The sequence below is a fragment of the Pan troglodytes genome, chromosome X (genome assembly GCF_028858775.2).
Source record: "Pan troglodytes isolate AG18354 chromosome X, NHGRI_mPanTro3-v2.0_pri, whole genome shotgun sequence".
Lineage (NCBI taxonomy): Eukaryota > Metazoa > Chordata > Mammalia > Primates > Hominidae > Pan > Pan troglodytes.
The window spans coordinates 2,518,750-2,537,624 of NC_072421.2; the positions used below are offsets into that span (position 1 = coordinate 2,518,750).

General features: G+C 45.9%; 1 long non-coding RNA gene across 1 annotated transcript; it reads right to left on the reverse strand.

Moving 5' to 3' along the window:
* Positions 1–1,816: 1,816 nt before the first annotated feature.
* On the reverse strand, positions 1,817–10,697 carry LOC134809348 (uncharacterized). The gene is made up of 2 exons (XR_010154843.1): positions 7,902–10,697; positions 1,817–5,978 (listed from the first exon to the last, which is right to left on the reverse strand). It is a non-coding gene; the product is annotated as an uncharacterized LOC134809348 (long non-coding RNA).
* Between the last annotated feature and the right edge of the window lie 8,178 nt (positions 10,698–18,875).

An 18,875-nucleotide genomic window follows, 5' to 3' on the forward strand; every position in this document is an offset into this window, starting at 1 on the left:
TTGATGAGCGTAAGATAGGTTTGAGGCTGTAAGCCCCCAAAAGCCACCCTCAAGGAGAGTTTACTGTACTGAATAGTGCTCCTCCTAAGAAAAAAATAACGCATGTTCACCTGGAAGCTCAGAATGTAACCTTATTTGGAAATAGAGCTTTTGCAGGTCATCCTGGATTAGGGTGGGCCCTAAATGCAATGACAGGTGTCCTTCTAAGAGGCAGAAGAGGAGATACAGAAACAGAGGAGAGTCTGGGTGTGGTGGCTCACACCTGTAATCTCAGCACTTTGGGAGGCCGAGGTAGGTGGATCACAAGGTCAGGAGTTCGAGACCAGCCTGACCAACATGATGAAACCCCCATCTCTACTAAAAATACAAAAAATTAGCCAGGCGTGCTGGCGGGCGCCTGTAATCCCAGCTACTTGGGAGGCAGAGGCAGGAGAATCACTTAAACCTAGGAGGCGGAGGTTGCGGTGAACTGAGATCGCGCCACTGCACTCCAGCCTGGGCAAGAGCGAAACTCTGTCTCAAAAAAAAAAAAAAAAAAGAAAAAAGAAAAAATAAATGCACATCCACCTGGAAGCTCAGAATGTAACCTTATTTGGAAATAGAGCTTTTGCAGGTCATCCTGTTAACATGAGGTCATCCTGGATTAGGGTGAGCCCTAAATGCAATGACAGGTGTCCTTCTAAGAGGCAGAAGAGGAGACACAGAAACAGAGGAGAAAGATATGTGGAGATGGAGGCAGAGACTGGAGTGATGCAGCCACAAGCGCAGGGACGCCTGGAGCCCCCAGAAACGGAGAGAGGCAAGAAAGATCCTCCCCGAGAGCCTCCTGAGGAAGCACAGCTGTGAGATAACTTGATCTCAGACTCTGGGTCTCCAGAACTGGAAAGGACAAATCTCTGCTGTTTTAAGCACCCCAGTTTGTGGCAATTTGCTTTGGCAGCCTAGAAAACTCATCTATCAGATGATGGTCTTTTCTCTCCAATACTTTCTCTATTTTACTGATTCAGGTCATCACCTTGAAAGGAAAATATTTCCCTCTCTCCGTTCCTCCCTCCCTTCCTTCCTTCCTCCATCCCTCCCTCACACCCTTCCTTCCTTCTCTCTCTCTTCTCTCTCTTTCTGTCTCTCTCTCTCTCTTTTTTTTTCCCTAAGTCTTGCTCTGTCACCCAGGCCAGAGTGCAATGGTGTAATCTCGGCTCACTGCAACCTCCGTCTCCTGGGTTCAAGTGATTCTCCTGCTTCAACTTCCCGAGTAGCTGGAATTACAGGCACGCACCACCACGCTTGGCTAATTTTTGTATTTTTAGTAGAGACAAGGTTTCACCATGTTGGTCAGGCTGGTTTTGAACTCCTGACCTCAGGTGATCTGCTTGCCTCGGCCTCCCAAAGTGCTGGGATTACAGGTGTGAGCCACCACACCCGGCCTGAAAGGAAAATATTTCTTATAAATTATTGTAACATCTTATAAATTATCGTAACATCTTATAAATTATTGTTCTACCTATTCAGCTTAGAAAACGCAGATTAGAGGCTGGGCGCGGTGACTCACGCCTATAATCCCAGCACTTTGGGAAGCCAAGACAGGCGGATCACCTGAGGTCGGGAGTTCACCAGCCTGACCAAGATGGAGAAAGCCAGTATCCACTAAAAATACAAAATTAGCTGGGTGTGGTGGTATGTGCCTGTAATCGCAGCTACTCGGGAGGCTGAGGCAGGAGAATAGCTTGAACCCGGGAGGCGGAGGTTGCGGTGAGCCGAGATCGTGCCATTGCACTCCAGCCTGGGCGACAAGAGTGAAACTCCGTCTCAAAACTCAAAAGAAAAAAGAAAAGAAAAGAAAAAGCAGATTATTCCCCCGAACAATTCACTCAAGTGATGGGAGTTATTAGTGGGCTAGAGTTGGTAAGAACCCTAAACCTCAGAGAGGGAGGATGTAAAGAGGCCACCTCGGCACGTTGGGCAGAGGCAATGTCTGTGCTGGAACATTCACAGCCTGTCCTCCCTACGCTGACTCACCACCTACACTCCCTTCCCCAAGGCTCTGGTTTGTCTTGACCAGTCTCTCATGCTGCTCAACTTCTGTGCCTGTTGGTGACATCAACCCCAGTGGGAAGCCATTGTAGTTGTTTCTTGAGTCCACTTTAACAAATGATTACAAGTTCTGTGGCTTTAAACAGCAGCAATGTACTCTCTCCAAGTCTTGGCGACCAGAAGCGTGAGATCAAGGCATGGGCAGGGCTGTGTGCTCCCTCCAGAGGCTCTAGGGGAGGGTCCTTCCTGCCTCTCCCAGCTCCTGGGGCCTCCAGGTGTCCCTGGGCTTGTGGCCACATCACTCCAGTCTCTGCCTCCGTCTCCACGTGGCCTTCTCCTGTGTGTCTGTCTCTCCTCTTCTGTCTCTTAGGAGGACACCTGTCATTGCATTTAGGGCCCACCCAATCCAGGATAATCTCATCTCAACATCCTCAATTTGATCACATCTGCAAAGACGCTATTTCCAAACGAGGTCCTATTCACAGGTTCTAGGGGTTAGGACATGGACAGATCTTTTGGGGATCACCATTCAATCCACTGCAGTTGTGTTTGGTTCCGTCTGGGGGCTCTAGGGGAGGATCCTTCCTGCCTCTCACTGCTCCTGGGGGCTCCAGGCATCCCTTGGCTTGTGGCTACATCACTCCAGTCTCTGCCTCAGTACATGGCCTTCTACTTTGTGTCTATGTCTCCTCTTCTGTCTTTTAGAAAGACACCTGTCATGAGATATAGGACCCACCTTAATCTGGGATGATCTCATCTCAAAATCCTTTACTTAATTACATCTGCAAAGATTGTATTTCCACATTAGGTTGCATTCACAGGTCCTGGGAGTCAGGACATGGACATATATTTTGGGGGCCACTGCTCAATGCATTACTATTATATCCAGTTGCTTCTGGATGCTCTACGGGAGGATCCTCCCTGCCTCTCCCAGCTCCCGGGGGCTCCAGGCATCCCTGGGCTTGTGGCCACATCACTCCCGTCTCTGTCTCCATCTTCACATTGATCTTTTCCTCTTCTGTGTGAAAACTCCTTCTCCTTTCCTCTTATGAAGACCCCTTGAGGCCAGGCATGGTGGCTCATGCCTGTAGTCCCAGCACTTTGGGAGGCTGAGGTGGGCAGATCCCCTGAGGTCAGGAGTTCAAGACCAGCCTTGCCAACATGGTAAAACCTCATCTCCACAAAAACACAAAAATCACCCAGGCATGATGGCAGGTGCCTGTAATGCCAGCTACTAGGGAGGCTGAGGCAGGAGAATGGCTTTAACCTGGGAGGTGGAGTTTGCAGTGAGCCGAGATCGTGCCATCGCACTCCAGCCTGGGAGACAGAGCAAGACTCTGTCTCAATAAAAAAAAAAAAAAAAGGGACGATTTTGATTCTATGGAGTCCCCCTGGATAATCCAGTGTAATCCCTCCATGTCAGGATTCTTAATTTAACCACACCTGCAAAGTGCATGTTGTCCTGTGAGGTCAGAGATTAGTAGGCTCTAAGGATTAAGACTTTGATATCTTTAGGGCTCATTATTCAGCCCACCCTACTTAGCACAGGAAATTACCCTCAGAGCTGACCAACTCATTCCTGCCAGGCAGCCTAGGCAGGAAGCTCAGAAATGTGAACTCTGTTTTCTTCTCCATGGAACAAAGTTGCTATACTAGATCAGAGACATTGTGTTTAACAACCAGAAACATTCACTGAACTGGGATTTGGTATCTCTGAGTGTTCTGCCTGAGGCATTTATGAGTGCCAAAAAGAGCAGCACGAGGCCGGGTGCGGTGGCTCACGCCTGTCATCCCAGCACTTTGGGAGGCCAAGGCAGGCGGATCACAAGGTCAGGAGATCGAGACCATCCTGGCTAACACGGTGAAACCCCATCTCTACTAAAAATACAAAAAAATTAGCCGGGCATGGTGGCGGGCACCTGTAGTCCCAGCTGCTCGGGAGGCTGAGGCAGGAGAATGGCGTGAACCCGGGAGGCGGAGCTTGCAGTGAGCCAAGATGGAGCCACTGCACTCCAGCCTGGGCGACAGAGTGAGACTCCATCTCAAAAAAAAAAAAAAAAGAGCAGCACAGCTTACATTTCTTTGTGTGTTTTGTGGCTCTAGTTTTCTTTAAAAACAGCTAGGAAACAAGACACGGGGAGTGGTAGTCATGGCAGATTTACAGAAGTGTAACGTTTCCAAGAAACTACTTTAAAAGTGAGAAGCACATTAGGGAAGACACCCTCTTGCTCAGGAAGCACTAAGAAATTTGGACACTTCTGGATGGGCACGGTGGCTCATGCCTGTAATCTCAGCACTTTGGGAGACCAAGGTGGCTGGATCACCTGTGGTCAGGAGTTTGAGACCAGCCTGGCCAACATGGCGAAACCCTGTCTCTACTAAAAATACAAAAATTAGCCAGGCGTGATGGTGAGTGCCTGTAATCCCAGCTACTTGGGAGGCTGAGGCAGGAGAATTGCTTGAACCTGGGAGGCAGAGGCTGCAGTGAGCCAAGATCATGCCACTGCACTGTAGCCTGGGAGAGAAGAGCGAAACTCTGGGGAAAATAAAAAAAGAAAAGAAATTTGGAGACATCCAAAGTAATTCCAGATTTTGAGGGTGTTGTAAAAAGATACAAGAATGACGAAAATCTCCCCAGACATAACTAGGAAGGAATCCAGTCAATAGTCAAGGTAGGTCATTTTCCTACTATCCAGTCATTAAAAGCCAGGCATTTCTGCTGCATGAGGAAAGCCATATGTGTATGATGAGCTGTTTCCAAAAATGAGGGATAAAGCAAGTGATATGGTTTGGCTGTGTCCCCACCCAAATCTCATCTTGAATTCCCACGTGTTGTGGGAGGGACCCTGTGGGAGGAGGTAATTGAATCATGGGGGCAGGTCTTTTCAATGCTGTTCTCATGACAGTGAATAAGTCTCATGAGATCTGATGGTTTTATAAGAGGGCATTTCCCTGCAGAAGCTCTCTCTTTGCCTGCCGTCATCCATGTAAGATGTGACTTGCTCCTCCTTGCCTTCTGCCACGATTGTGAGGCCTCCCTAGCCACATGGCATGTGTGTCCATTAAACCTCTATTTCTGTACGAATTACCCAGTCTCCCAAGTATATCTTTATCAGGTACGTCTTCTCCTGAGTGGAAATAGGCATTTATGAAAGTAAAGGAGAACAGCACAGCTTCCATTGCTTTGTGTGTTTTGTGGCTCTAGTTTTCTTTAAAAACAGCTAGGAAACGAGACATGGGGATTTGTAGTCATGGCAGATTTACAGAATTGGAAGACATACCCAGGTATGTCATTATCAGCAGCATCCAAACGGACTAATACAGCAAGACTCACTATGCATTAGAGCTACGCTTTAGAAGCACAAGTCCATGTATTTTGAGAAGACTGCATTCTTCCACAGTTTGGTAGGGCTGAGGACCCCCTCCCCCTCCACCAAGCATCTCTCTGAAAGCAGCTAAAGACTGTGTAAGGGTCCTTTGGCAGGGGAATGTTCCTATCATTATTGCATTTCCTGATTTCTGTATGTGATGCTTTGACACTAGGGGGTCTTGCTGCCTCTAGAGAAACTGACCATCTCAGGGTTAGGCAATTTCTGGAGAACATGAACAACTCCTCTATGAGCATGTCTTTCATATGCAAAACAATCAATCTAGATTCCACACCCCAACAACATTCTGTGTGGGAGTCTCGCATCCCATGGCCACTCTCCACTTGCCCTAAGGTCCCCAGTGCCAGGTACCAGGCGAATACGGAGAGCCCCGGTATTAGTCTGTTTTCATGCAGCTTATAAAGACATACCACAGGCTGGGCAGTTTACAAAAGAAAGACAGGCTTAATGGACTTACAGTTCCAAGGCACACAATCATGGTGGAAGGCAAGGAGGAACACGTCATGTCTTTCATGGATGGCAGCAGGCAGAGAGAGAGCTTGTGCAGGGAAACGCCCGCTTATAAAACCATCAGATGTTATGAAACTTATTCACTATCACAAGAACGACACAGGAAAGACCTGCCCCCATGATTCAATCACCTCCCACCAGGAACCTCCCACAATGAGTGGGAATTCAAGATGAGATTTGGGTGGGGACACAGCCAAACCATTTCAGCTCCTGTACCCCCAGAGCTTGCTGAAATCATTCAAACAAGGCAATCCTAAACCTGCTCATCCTACCTCACCTGTTCCTTCCTACAGAAACCGCAATAAAGCCTCTCACCCATTTTTTTCTTCCTACTCCTTCCGTCTCCTGAGCTCCTCCATGGGGCCCTGCATGATATGACACCCCTGTCTTCTTGGGACCTTCTTGGGAAAGTAACAAAACTTTTTTCTCAAGAGCAGTCGTCTCCTGGTCTGTTGACCTTACTCTACCTAAATCATGATAAAGCCTATATTTTAAAACCATTCCCTGCCCTGGATTTTCTGGTTGCAGCATCAAGAAGTTCTGCCTGTAGCAGATGTTATTCTGCCCATGACAACTCACGTCACTCGACATCAGAATTTATCTCAGGAACCATCTGCTGCCAGCAGCTCCACACACATCAATCACTCTGAACCATATTGGGTAACATGGCTCCTTTTGGATAGCAAAAAAAGTTATGCAACCCCACATTATTGAAGGATATCATGCTATTCTTAGAATGAGAAGATGCACAGTGCCCCCAAAAGCTACTATTCCTTTACTCATAATTTATGACATATTTGTGTTTTATTTGCAAAAATCAATGACGATGCATTCAGATGAGACATGTATTCTACATTCATATTATCAATTCTATGGACTACTCTTGGGGTAGATAAAAATCCGCAGTCCCTTGTGGCCATTTTTCACGCTTTTCCTTGTTCATTTCTCACATTATGGGTCCACAGCCTTCTGATTGAAGACCTTTCCTTGGTATATTACCATCTACACTCACCGCCCAGTCTACACACAGCAGTGGAGATGCTATTTGCCCCACCAGGGCAGTGTGCTCAGCTCGGAGTGTTACAACTGGAGCACTCAGGAAATCAATGCATGCAACAGTGGTGTGGAAACCCTGCCTGGCATTATTGAAAGAGGCCCAGAAGAGGAGACCTTGCTCAGCAGTAACTGTCAGACATAAGCAGGTTCTCATTTGCTCATTTTCTTTTTGAATAGATGCTCCCATGATTCAATTACCTCCCACCAGCTACCTCCCACAACGTGTGGGAATTCTGATGGTCTTATACATAGCAACTGAGATGACCTATTTCGGGAGCCTGACCTGGCCGGAGACTCCCTTCTGTCTTCTGAGAAGTTCAGAGGAACATCAGAGTTCAAGGTGGAGTCAAATCATGGCAGGAAGCCACGGAGGTGGAGTGTATGGCTGTTTGGAGAAACTTCACCTTTCTTGGGGAGCTATACTCCCTAGGAAGAACTTCCAGTAAGTCAAGGGCATCCTGGTACACACTACAATTTTGTTCAATGGCTCCACGCACTTTTGACTTACAAAATGTTTTGGTTCCGTCCAGGGCAGCCTCCCGTGAGAGGCCATCACAGTTGCTATTTATAAGACCATCAAAAGGCTGGGCACAGTGGCTCACACCTGTAATCCCAGAACTTTGGGAGGCCAAGGCGGGAGGATCACGAGGCCAGGAGTTCGAGACCAGTCTGGCCAATACGGTGAAACCCTGTCTCTACTAAAAATACAAAAATTAGCCGGGCGTGGTGGTGCACACCTGTAGTCTCAGACACTCAGGAGGCTGAGGCAGAAGAATCGCTTGAACCTGGGAGGCAGAGGTTACAGTGAGCTGAGATCGCACCACTGCATTCCAGCCTGGACGACCCAGCGAGACTCTGTCTCAAAAAAAAAAAAAAAAAAACAAACACCATCATAGTGTCAAGGACAAAACTTACCAGTAGGTTGGGGACTGGAGCGAACCGGGGGTTGCTTGTTAATGAGTCCAAAGTTTCCATTTTGCAAACTGAAGAGAGTTCTGAAGATGGATGGTGTTGACGGTTCCACAACTCTATAAATGTATTCAATGCCACTGTACACTTTAAAAAATGGTCAAGATGGTACATTTTATGGTATGCTATTTTACCACCGTGAAAAGTAATTTTTCAAAGACAAATTAAGAGGAAAACTCATTAGCAAGTTCTAAGTCAGAATGACATAAAGAAGGCATTGAGGGTGGCACCAGGGAGCAACAGCTTTCATCTCAGACTTGGTATTTCTTCTGGAATCTACAGGAGATTTGCCCAGATTTTTCAATGTTAAGACAGAGCTTTACTACGTGCAGAACAGAGAGAAGAGACAAACCTTATTATATACGTTCACGTGTTTGGTTTGCAGTGGGCGCCATATTGGTGTGTGATCTTCCAATGACTTTTTACCATGAGATTGCTGGAAGATGGGGAAAATAAAATGTCAGATGTGTATTTTCTGGGCAGAAGGGCAGACACCATGCACACAGAATGTCTTCAAGGCTTTCTTAAGAGTTCATCAAAAATAAATAGGCTTTACAAATGCATCACTGTGCAAGAGTGTTGTATAAGGAATCACACATATTTTGCATTTGATCTTTCAAACAACACAGCAAAGGAGGTCTTATGACTTCCATTTTCCATACAGATGAGTTCAGACGCACGCTTGAGAACATGTCATTCTACTGTGTCTGTGTTTGACAGCTCTGCACAGCTGTGTGCTGGTCTACAAGCAAAATTAAGTTGGCATCGAGTTCCAACAATGAATGAAGGGTACGTTTCTTGGGCCAGTTTAGTCAAAGTGTCTCTGTCACCTGAGGGCTGCTTAATGGCCTTAGGGAACGAGCTTTGGAAGCACCTGTTAAAGACAGGCAGAACGCTGCAGGAGGGACGCCTGTCATTCCACGGTGTCTGCCCACGCTGTGCTGGTCCAACCTAATGAGCACGGGCATTAGAACTCAAGACGGCACAAGCCCGAGGCAGCGGAGTGAGCGGCCTCCAACCTCATGTGTGCTGCTGTGCACAGACAGGATTTCCAGGTACATCCTGCTTTTCAGCCGCTGCCTCAGATGAAAAGCTGGCAGCTGCATACATTTTGAATAGAGAACAAGGGAAAATGATTTTAAGCGATGCTTTCCGGCTTAGGGAATGCTGTTGTTCCTTCCTACTGGGAGTCTTTCTCGAGTTTGTCTTCCATGAGGCAGGTGAAGGTGAGAATTATATACTGAACATTTGAGGCAGTCACTGAGAGCTTAAAAGTCTCCAGGGAATACGGCCGGGTGCAGGGGCTCACACCTGTAATCCCAGCACTTTGGGAGGCCAAGGTGGGCGGATCACCTGAGGTCAGGAGTTCGAGACCAGCATGGCCAAAATGGTGAAACCCCATCTCTACTAAAAATACAAAAAATTAGCCAGGTGTGGTGGTGCATTCCTGTAATCACAGCAACTCAGGAGGCTGAGGCAGGAGAATCGCTTGAACCTGGGAGGTGGAGGTTGCAGTGAGCTGAGATCACACTACTGCACTCCAGCTTGGGCAACAAGACCAAAACTCTCTCTCAAAAAAAAAAAAAAAAAAAAAAGTCTCCAGGAAATGAATCCCAAGGAGCTCTGGGAGGCTCAGTCTTCCCCCAGGTATGTTCCTTCACATCCTCTTCCCCTTTGAGTCTGCATCTTAGCTGGTGGTTTTCTTCCACACAACTGGCTGTGGGGTATCTCTTGGGATTGGCATGTGCTTTTCCATCTGTGTTGCCTGTTCTGCTGGTCCACCTGATGAACACAGCCCCTACCATCTCCAACCTACACTTTCCCCCATAGGCATAACCTTCCCTGCACCTCCTGCACCTGTTGAGCTTAAATTAGTCAGAGACAACTCTCGCTATGGTGTACCTGTGTTATGGTCTAGGTAGTCACTCCTGAAAAAGACGAACCTTTATTTATTTCACTTTGTATCTCCAATCACATAAGGAATGCCAGAAAGCCCCTTGACTTGACTTAGAACCTGCTGATAACTTTGTTCTTAATTCCTCTGTAAAAAAAATTATTTTTAGGCCAGTTGCAGTGGCTCATGCCTGTCATCCCAGCACTTTGGGAGGCTGAGGCAGATCACTTGAGGTCAGGAGTTCGAGACCAGCCTGCCCAGCATGGTGAAACCCCGTCTCTGCTAAAAATACAGAAATTAGCCAGGCCTAGTGGTGTGCACATGTAATCCCAGCTACTCAGGAGGCTGAAGCAGAAGAATCACTTGAACCTGGGAGGTGGAGGTTGCAGTGAGCCAAGATCACACCACTGCACACTCCAGCCTGGGACTGAGTGAGACTCTGTCTCAACAACAACGACAAAAAAATTCCATTTTCTTTTTTTTTTTTAAACTATACGTTCCGGGATACACGTGCAGAATGTGCAGGTTTGTTACATAGGTATACATGTGCTGTGGTGGTTTGCTGTACCTATTAACCCGTCATCTAGGTTTTAAGCCCTGCATGCATTCGGTATTTACCCTAATGCTCTCCCTCCCCTTGCCCCCCAACCCCCGACAGGCCCTGGTGTGTGACATTCACCTCCCTGTGTCCATGTGTTCTCATTGTTCAACTCCCACTTATGAGTGAGAACATGAGGTGTTTGGTTTTCTGTTCTTGTGTGAGTTTGCTGAGAATGATGGCTTCCAGCTTCATCCATGTCCCTGAAAAGGACATGAACTCATTCTTTTTATGGCTGCACAGTATTCCATGGTGTCTATGTGCTACATTTTCTTTATCCAGTCTATCATTGATGGACATTTGGGCTGGTTCCCTGTCTTTTTAAGTTGCGGTAGGAGAACGTACCAACATTTACATTCTTAACCAGCCTGGGCAATGTGACAAAACCCCATCTGTACAAATACAACAAAATTATCTGGGCATGGTAGCACGCACCTGTAGTCCCAGCTACATGGGGGGCTAAGGTGGGAGAATTCCTTGAGCCCGAGAGGTGGAGGCTGTAGTGAGCCAAAATTATGCCACTGCACTCCAGCCTGGGTGACAGAGCAGGACACTGCCTCAAAAAAAAAAAAATTCTTTACAATTGCAGTATTTTCTCATTATTTAGGGTAGAGAGAGTCTATAAAGTCATAGCAAATACTAAATTAGCAAATATGACACCAGGGATTCCAGAGGAAATATAGACTTAGGTTCCCGTGAGCAACTGTTCATAAAACTGTTGGCCGCCAGTCCATAGATCAGCTTGTTGTATGTGTGTTTCTGTTCACAGACACCTTACTGAATAGATATTGTAGACGCATTCCCATTGACGTCACAGTCAACAGCACTATAGCTCATGTCTGGGAAAAGCTTCTCTAACACACGGATTTTGTCTGCGAGACACACATCAGTTTTTTGCACTTCAGAACACTAAATAGTATTTTAACACTATGCATGGATTTTTCTTTTTTTCTTTTGAGATGCAGTTTTGCTTTTGTCACCCAGGCTGGAGTGCAATGGCGCGATCTCGGCTCACTGCAACCTCCGCCTCCTGGGTTCAAGTGATTCTCCTGCCTCAGCCTCCCGAGTAGCTGGGATTACAGGCACCTGCCACCACCTCCAGCTAATTTTTGTATTTTTAGTAGAGGCGGGATTTCACCATGTTGGCCAGGCTGGTCTGGACCTCCGGATCTCAGATGATCCGCCCGCCTCGGCCTCCCAAAGTGCTGGGATGACAGGCATGAGCCACCGTGCCCGGCCTGCTTGGGGGTCATTTTAAACAGCAAAGTCACCAAGAAAAAGCATAAGAAGGCAAGAAGTGTGGCAGTGAAGAGAAAGCAAAAAGAACACTTTTATTTATTTATTTGTCTTTTAGAGTGTGAGAGCTGAGGTCACAAGACACAGCCTTTCTTTGTTAGATGTCAGCTGGGAGTGTGTGAGTGTGTGTATGTGTGTGTGTGTGTGTTGGGTGATTCAAATCTTTTCATATTCAGTGCGTGTCTGTGAGTGACCCAGGAAGCACCCTCAGTATTGATTTGGGGTGACAAATCAATTTTAGTGAGCAGGGGAATTCATGAATTCACAATGTGCAGATAATGGCCATTTGTACGTCTTCTTTTGAAACCTGTCTATTCAAGATAAGTGGCCAAGAAACGTATGAAAAAATGCTCAGCGTCACAAATGATCAGGGAAACGAAAGTCAAAACCACAATGTGATACCATCTTTCTCCCGAAGAATGGCCATAAACTCACACAGCCACTAGAGAAATGGTGTGGGGAGTTTTTAAAGAACTGAAAGAACTACCATGTGATCCAGCAGTGCCACTACCGGGTATCCACCCAGAGGAAAAGAAGTCGTTATACGAAAAAGATATGCACGCATTTTTTTTGTAGACACAGCCTTGCTCTGTCGCCAGGCTGGAGTGCAGCGGCATGATCTCGGCTCACTGCAACCTCCACCTCCCGGGTTCAAGCGATTCTCCTGCCTCAGCCTCCCGAGTAGCTGGGACTACAGGCGCCTGCCACCACGCCCGGCTAGTTTTTGTATTTTTAGTAGAGACGCGGTTTCACCATGTTGGCCGGGATGGTCTCCATCTCCTGACCTCGTGATCCGCCCGCCTCAGCCTCCCAAAGTGCTGGGATGACAGGCGTGAGCCCCCGCACCCAGCCACGCACGCATGTTTATAGCAGCACAATTCGTAATTGCAAAATCGTGGAACCAACCCAAATGCCCATCAATCAATAAGTGGATAAAGAAACTCTGGTGTATATATATATATATATATATATACACACACACACACACACACACACATACATACACACATCCTATATATATACACACTATATGTACATACATATATATACACACTATATATATACACTATACACATATACACACTATATATCATATATACATGTACACAGTATATATATACACACAATATATACATGTGTCTATATATAGTGCTGTATGTATATACACACACACGAGATTATATATACATATATACATATATGTGTATATATATACACACATATATATATATCTCGTGTGTGTGTATATAATGGAATACTACTCAGCCAGGAAAAGGAATGAATGAATGGCATTCACAGCAACCGGGATGGAATTGGAGACCATCATTCTAAGTGAAGTAACTCAGGAATGGAAAACAAACATCCTATGTTCTCACTCATAAGTGGGAGCTTAAGAAACTGTGTTGTGTGTGTGTGTGTGTGTGTGTATAGTGTGTGTATATATATTTACACACAATATGTGTCTGTATATATATTTACACACAATATGTGTCTGTATATATATTTACACACAATGTGTGTGTATATATACACTATATGTCCATATATAGTGCCGAATATATATATACACAATATATACATATGTCTATGTATATAGTGCTGTGTATATATATACATGCTATATATATACACACTATATATAGTACACTATATATATAACTATATAAATAGTACACTATATATATAACTATATATAGTACACTATATATATAACTATATATATAACACACTATATATATATATATATTTATATATATATATATAATGGAATACTACTCAGCCAGGAAAAGGAATGAATGAATGGCATTCACAGCAACCTGGATGGAATTGGAGACCATCATTCTAAGTGAAGTAACTCAGGAATGGAAAACAAACATCCTATGTTCTCACTCATAAGTGGGAGCCAAGTTAGGAGGATGCAAAGCCCTAAGAATGATATGATGGACTTTGGGGACTCAGCAGGAAAGGGTGGGAAGGAGACTAGAGATAAAAGACTACAAATTGGGTTCACTGTATACTGCTCAGGTGTTGGGTGCATCCAAATCTCACAAATCACCACTAAAGAACTGACTCATGTAAGCAAACACCACCTGTTCCCCAATAACATATGGAAATAAAAAATATATATATATATATGATAAAATAAAATAAAGAAATAAAATACACAGATAATGAGGTCTGGTTGCATTTTGAACTAGGATGTGATTTGCATTCAGAGGTGCTGTGTGCCCTGTTTCTTTTTTTGTTTTTTTCTTTTTTTGAGAGACAGGGTCTCGCTCTGTTGCCCAGGCTGGAGTGCAGTGGCACAATCTCAGCTGACTGCATCCTCCGCCTCCTGGGTTCAAGTGATTCTCCTGCCTCAGCCTCCCGAGTAGCTGGGCACCATCACGCCGGGTTAATTTTTGTATTTTTAGTAGAGACAGGGTTACACCATGTTGGCCAGGATGGTCTTGATCTCTTGACCTCGTGATCTGCCCGTCTCAGCCTCCCAAAGTCCTGGGATTGCAGGCGTGAGCCACCACGCCCAGCCTGTCTGCCCTGTTCCTTACTGGCTCACCACTGTGGAAGTCTTGTCTCCTGCCATGAGACGTGGGGCTTTCTCTTTGCCCTTCAAATGGCCCAGTGGGTCCCTGAACTACCAGACGAGGCAGCCCACACAGACGCCACATGGGCATCTTGAGGCTCTTCCTAAGAATTCCTTCATTATTTTGTGATGCTTTCATGGGAAATAGACATGAATATGGTCAAAGAGTCAAAGTGATTTGGAAGTTGTTTAGCAATGAAGACAAGAAACTTCAGTCCGCCTTAGTAGCAAGATCAACTAGTTTTGCTTTTCCTGTTTCCCATGAATTGAGTCAAAGCCCGGAAGGGCAGCTTTTCAGAAGAGTTGAGCATGGAGAACAAATACAAAAGGATATCTAGGCTGGGCCATGAGGTCAGGAGTTCGAGACCAGCCTGGCCAACATGGTGAAACCCCATCTCTACTAAAAATGCAAAATTAGCCAGGCGTGGTGGCGGGCGCCTGTAATCCCAGCTACTCAGAAGGCTGAGGCAGGAGAATCACTTGAGCCAGACAGTCAGAGGTTGCAGTGAGCCGAGATCGCACCACTGCACTCCAACTTTGGTGACAGATCAAGACTCTGTGTCAGAAAAAAAAAAAAAGAAAAGATATCTAGTTTAACGTGCAGAACGGGATACTCATTACTTACTTAAATAATCACCTAAATTGGAACCTTTCCATCGTAATGGATTGCTCCAGCATTTAGCCTAGCAGAATCCCAGTAAAACGTTCCAGCTATTTCTGCATCCTGTCTCTGACTCCCCAAGACGGTAGCCCAGCTATTCACAGTCAGGTCCATTTTCTTCATGAGGTTAAAATCCAACAGACTGTTGGTCACACGGCGGTTGGAGGCTTGCTGGGCTGGTCTAACGGCATCTTGGAAGATAAGGGCTGGAGGAACGGTAGTATGTTCCTCCAGGTTCTCACGAGCTGTCTTGCTTTTTATTTTTCCTTTTCCTGGTAAATGTGCATACGAGAAATGGAAACCATAGACATACGTTATGACTGTGTTCCTGTACCCAACTGAGGTGGGGGCTGCTATTTCTCATGGCCCAATAATGAGATGCAGAGGAACTGGGGAGGAAGAGAGGTGTTTTTTTTTGTTGTTGTTGTTTTGAGACGGAGTCTTACTCTGTCGCCCAGGCTGGAGTGCAATGGCATGATCTCAGCTCACTGCAACCTCCGCCTCCCAGGCTTAAGCAACTCTCCTGCCTCGGCCTCCCGAGTAGCTGGGATTACAGGTGCACACCACCACACCCAGCTAAGTTTTGTATTTTAAGTAGAGACGGGGTTTCACCATGTTGGCCAGGCTGATCTCGATCTCTTGACCTCATGATCCACCCGCCTCAGCCTCCCAAAGTGCTGGGATTACAGGCGTGAGCCACCGCGCCCGGCCGGTTCAATGAATTTACACTCCCACCGACAGTGTAAAAGCATTCTTATTTCTCCACATCCTCTCCAGCATCTGTTGTTTCCTGACTTTTTAATGATTGTATTCTAATTGGCGTGAGACCGTATCTCATTGTGGTTTTCATTTGCATTTCTCTAATGACCACTGATTTTGTTCTTTTTTATGCCTGCATAGTATTCCGTGGTACATATGTACCACATTTTCTTTTCTTTTCTTTTTGAGACGGAGTCTTGCTCTGTTGCCCAGGCTGGAGTGCAGTGGCACGATCTCGGCTCACTGCAAGCTCCGCCTCCCGGGTTCATGCCATTCTCGTGCTTCAGCCTCCTGAGTAGCTGGGACTACAGGCGCCCGCCACTGCACCTGGCTAATTTTTTTTTTTTTTTTTTTTGTATTTTTAGTAGAGACGGGGTTTCACCGTGGTCTTGATCTCCTGACCTCGTGATCCACCTGCCTTGGCCTCCCAAAGTGCTGGAATTATAGGCGTGAGCCACCGTCTTTTTCTTTTTTTTTTTTTTAAGATGGAGTCTCACTGTCACCCAGGCTGGAGTGCAGTGGTGCAGTCTTGGCTCACTGCAGCCTCCACCTCCTAGGTTCAAGCGATTCTCCTGCCTCAGCCTCCCAAGTAGCTGGGACTACAGGCGCGCACCACCACGCCCGGCTAATTTTTGTATTTTTAGTAGAGACGGGGTTTTCACCATGTTGGCCAGGCTGATCTTGATCTCTTGACCTCATGGTCTGCCTGCCTCGGCCTCCCAAAGTGCTGGGATTACAGGTGTGAGCCACCACGCCCGGTCAAAGCACATGATTTTATTCTTTTTTATGGCTGCATAGTATTCCATAGTATATATGTACCACATTTTCTTCCTTCTTTTTTTTTTTTTGAGATGGAGTCTCACTCTGTCGCCCAGGCTGAAGTGCAGTGGAGTTGATAATTTGCTTCACATCAGGGGACTGAATACACTTTGCTTGGTGCATTTTTCCTTCCATTTTTCAGTGCAAGATGACGAGAATGTTGCAACACTAATGTAACAATGTCAGGTGCATGTTTTCTGCTTTCATTTCATGTTTAAATTACATGCTCCCGATCTTCCTGAAAATGACTCTTACAAAGTTTACCCATTGAACACACAGTTTCAAATTTCTCTTCTTCCTTTTCCACCCTCCCACCTTTCCTAAGTAAAACTGACTACGGATTACAAGGAAAGAAGAGAAATAGAAAGAAAAAGACATGGCCTCAAAACCTAGATTAAGGCTGGGCACGGTGGTTTACACCTGTAATCCCAGCACTTTGGGAGGCTGAGGCTGGAGGATCACCTGGACTCTGGGAGGCTGAGACGGCAGTGAGCTGTGATCACACCATTGCCGTCCAGCCTGGACCACAGAGTGAGACCCTGTCTCAACAACAACAAGTGAGGAAGCTGGGTCTCAACCCATGTCAGTGGTAGGGCACAGAGCTTTTATGAGAAATCTGCAAACTGTCAAATGCACCTGCCATGATGTGTGTGTGTGTGTGGGGGGGGGGGGGCACACATTTTCCAAACGTGAAAATTCTGTTGAGATTAATGAAGTGAAAATGTACTGCAGATATATTACCGAATGTAGTAGTCATTAATAATTAGCTTAATGTGGCCAGGGGCGGTTCATAGTCTGGCTCTCTCACCCAGACTGAGATTCCGTGGTGCAATCTCAGCTCACTGCAACCTCTGCATCCTGGGTTCAAGCGATTCTCCTGCCTCAGCCTCCCAAGTAGCTGGGATTACAGGCACGCACCCTGACACCCAGCTAATTTTTGTATTTTTAGTAGAGATGAGGTTTTACCATGTTGGCCAGGCTAGTCTCGAACTCCTGACCTCATGATCCGCCCATCTTAGCCTCCCAAAGTGCAGGGATTACAGGTGTGAGCCACTGAATCTGGCCGAAACCTCTTTTCTTTTTCTTTTTCCTTTTTTTTTTTTTTGAGACAGAGTTTCGCTCTTGCTGCCCAGGCTGGAGTGCAATGGCATGATCTCAGCTCACTGTAACCTCTGCTTCCCAGGTTCAAGTGATTCTCCAGCCTCAGCCTCCCGAGTAGCTGAGGTTACCAGCATGCATCACCACACCTGGCTAATTTTGTATTTTTAGTAGAGATGAGGTTTTACCATGTTGATCAGGCTGGTCTTGAACTCCTGACCTGATGATGTGCCTGCCTCAGTCTCCCAAAGTGTTGGGATTATAGGCGTGAGCCACTGCGCCTGGCCCAAGCCTCTTTTCTTTGTAAATTACCGAGTCTCAGGTAGTTCTTTACAGCAGTGCAAGAATGGACCAATACACTTCCCCATTATCTGCAGGATAAATTCAGTTTCCTGGTTCAGGGTCCAATCTGATATGCTTCAACTTCTATTTCAAATATATCTTCCTGTGCTCAGCCAAATGGATCTTGTGATCACTGTGTGCCTCATTGTGACTTCACGTCCAGAAGCTTGAAATATTCTTCCTCCACCTGTCCACCTTCTTGGATTCCGCCTGTCCTTAGAGACAGAGTCAAAGGCAATCATGAGTCAAGACCCACTGGTCTATGATGCTCTCTTGCCAGCTCATTGCACGATGAGAAGCAGTCCTGCTATAGGAAGAATCCAGAGACCTCCAATCAAACACCGGTCTTCACTGACTAGCTGGCTGAATGAGTCAGGGTTAAAGCTCACAGCGATACCCAGGAGATCCCGAAATACAGTGAGTGGCCCAGTCAAGATGAAAGTTTACTTTCCATCCATGCTCCATCCAATGAGGTGGGCTCTGTCAAGCCTGAAAAATTTTCTCTCTGGTCCTTTACACAAATATTTTGCGAGTTCCCGACCTCCAGTATCTAAAACGTTCCCAAAGTTACCTTTTCAGTTAAACAGTTGGTGCCACTGCACTCCAGCCTGGGCAACAGAGTGTGATCCCATCTCTCAATAAATAAAGAAAATAATGTTTTTATCAATAGTTAAATCTTTGCCTCCAAAAAGTTAAGCATTTGGGTGATTGTATTGGAAAAAGAAAATGCTGAGAAGTTCAACTTCGTTAATATACTAAGCACTGATTTAATGTTAATTATAGAAATGGCATCAGAAATGATTACTGTTTACAACAACAAAATCAGGTGATATATATAACCGTCCAATTAGGTGGGTTCTGTAAAGCCT